The sequence below is a fragment of the Populus nigra genome, chromosome 2, assembly GCF_951802175.1.
Source record: "Populus nigra chromosome 2, ddPopNigr1.1, whole genome shotgun sequence".
Taxonomy (NCBI): domain Eukaryota; kingdom Viridiplantae; phylum Streptophyta; class Magnoliopsida; order Malpighiales; family Salicaceae; genus Populus; species Populus nigra.
The window spans coordinates 24,137,343-24,140,436 of record NC_084853.1 but is presented as its reverse complement, the minus strand read 5'-3'; positions in this window follow the sequence as shown (position 1 = coordinate 24,140,436).

The following is a 3,094-nucleotide window of genomic DNA, read 5'->3' as shown; positions in this document are numbered from 1 at the left end:
CATGGACCATGCATTAGCAGATCAGCAATTCATAAAAGGGGGGGGGGCTCCTTCAGCAAGAACGAAACAACTGAGAGCTCTTTCTTGATTCTATGGGTGGTGGTGCATGGCCGTTCTTAGTTCTTAATTAGTAAATGAGAATTATACCACCCATAGAATCAAGAAAGAACTGAGAGCTCTTTCTTTTTTTTGATCAAATGTAAGAAGTATATAGATCAAAAAGAGCAAAGCAAGCTTGCAGTACAAGCTGGAAACCAGCAAAACATTACAAACACCAGCCAAGGGAACAGGATCCCTTGACCAACCAAGCAAAAGCTACTAACGAGATAAACAGCAAGCCTAAATAGCATAACAGAACAGCATGTGGGGATAGGCTCCCACCGAGCTAAAGAGAAAATACAACCAGAATAAACAAACCTTCTTAACTGAAGGAAACTGGAGCAACCAATAATTACCGAAAATAAATACAGAAAAAGCCAGCAAACAAGAAATTAAAAGCAGTGGGCCCGGCAGCATAAGGGATGATGAAGAACCAAGATGCATGAACCATGCATTGATGTAAGGAAAGCATGGCCAAAATAACTCCCAAGAAGAGCACAGTTGGACCCTGCACATACGACGAAGAGTAACACAAAGGGCAGCAACAACCAGCAAATCCAAGTCAAACAACCGCCGACCAAGACATAGCCAAAATTGCATCCCACAAAATAAGAAGGCAGATATAGGACACATGATCTTCAGGAGGCTAGCAACCTCATGCTGCACCAGGAAGCCCCTTAAAGACAGACAAAAAATGATCATCCAGATGCAAGGGAAGGGGGAATCCTATCCCGTCGACCACGCTGCTTCTGACTTCGAGTTTGAACTCGACTCTGGGTTGGCACCTCCATAACAGGAGCAAGGATTCCAGGCATGGTAGTAGCACCAACAGTAGTTGCTAAAGTATTTGTTTTGGAGGGGGAGTGATGGTGTTCATCTCCAGCACAAGAAGACAGAGCTAATGATTCAGTACAAGGAGGGGGAATAGCCCGAACTCCTTCAGCACCAGGGGTTGGCACCCGTGGAGTGGTTCCAGGTGAGGTTTGGGCTGAACCTATATGAATAGGTGAGATGGCCTCCAACACTGGCGCAGATGCCTCCACCTCCTTCCCCTTATCCTGCTTTCTGGATTTGCATCTGGATTCAACTGTGACCCAGCCAGTAGCAGGTTCAAGATCAACTGCGGATCCAACATCCTCTTTAGAACCCCTAGGTATGGCATCATCGTGGGACTGGTCTTGGACCTGTGGTAATGGAGGGGGAGGAGGTTGAGGGCCCAATCTATTGAGAACATTCCCTTTATCGGCTGGAATAGTCGGGGCCAGGGGTTGATGGCAGGGGATAGCTTGAGCAGCAGCACCAGCCTTGGGGCAGAGAAGACGGGAATGACCAAGAACATGATAGAAATTGCAATATTTGGGCAGAGCGTCATATACAACCGATTGGTGCAGTGCAGGACCTTCAGGTAGGGAGATCTCAACTGAGTGGCGAAGTTCCTCTAGAAGATCAATTTCAACCAGTACCTGGGCATAGGACAGACGTGAAAGAGTGGAGGTAGGTTGATCACATTGAATGGGCTTCCCAAGCACGCTGGCTATCTTTGATAAACAAGTAGGGGACCAGCAGCACAGAGGAAGGTTGGGGAATTTTACCCAAACAGGAATCCTCGACATTTCCTCACTGGAAAAATCAAAGAATTTTGTCATAGGCCGTAGAATGAGAGGTCGTCCATATATTAAATAAGGTCCTCCACTAAGAACTGAAATCTTGGCTTCCTCTGTCTTAAATCTGTAAACCAGCCATCCAGAGTCATGGATGGAAACAGTAGCTTCACATTTCCAGACATTGGAAATAATACTGTTCAGGGCTCCATACCCAGGCTTCTTCCCGGAGAGCTCTTTCTTTTTTTGATCAAATGTAAGTATTGTATAGATCAAAAAGAAGCTGGAAACCAGCAATACAAGAAAAAGGGAATAAAAGTCCCTTGACCAAAACAAAAGCGAGACAAGCATGCTGAACAAAAAGCAAAGGGAATAGACTCCCTTATACAAACTATAAGCAAGACACGCTTGCTGAATAGCAAAGCTAAAGGAACAAACTCCCTGGATCAACCTATAATGAAAGGGAACAGGCTCTTTCTTTTTCTTTTTTTTGATCAAATGTAAGTATTGTATAGATCAAAAAGGAGCAAGACAAGCTTGCAATACAAGCTGGAGACCAGCAAAACAAAGGACATACATAAACAGGCAAAGGGAACAGGCAAAGGGAACAGGCTCTTTCTTGATTCTATGGGTGGTGGTGCATGGCCGTTCTTAGTTGGTGGAGCGATTTGTCTGGTTAATTCCGTTAACAAACGAGACCTCAGCCTGCTAACTAGCTATGCGGAGGTGACCCTCCGCGGCCAGCTTCTTAGAGGGACTATGTTCTTCCAGGCCAAGGAAGTTTGAGGCAATAACAGGTCTGTGATGCCCTTAGATGTTCTGGGCCGCACGCGCGCTACACTAATGTATTCAACGAGTCTATAGCCTTGACCGACAGGCCCGGGTAATCTTTGAAATTTCATCGTGATGGGGATAGATCATTGCAATTGTTGGTCTTCAACGAGGAATTCCTAGTAAGCTCGAGTCATTAGCTCGCGTTGACTACGTCCCTGCCCTTTGTACACACCGCCCGTCGCTCCTACCGATTGAATGGTCCGGTGAAGTGTTCGGATCGCGGCGACGTGGGCGGTTCGCCGCCGGCGACATCGCGAGAAGTCCACTGAACCTTATCATTTAGAGGAAGGAGAAGTCGTAACAAGGTTTCCGTAGGTGAACTTGCGGAAGGATCATTGTCGAAACCTGCCTAGCAGAACGACCCGCGAACCCGTGGCATGACATGCTGGGCTCGGGGGGCACCCGCCCCTCGCGTCCTCGCGGGCCATGGAGGGACGCACCCGCGCCCTGCGCGGCTCGCAAACGAACCCAGGCACGAGAAGCGCCAAGGAAATTGAATACTAGGAGCGCGCCCCCGTAGCCTCGGCGTCGGGGGCGTGCCTTCTTCTGGTGATAATCTA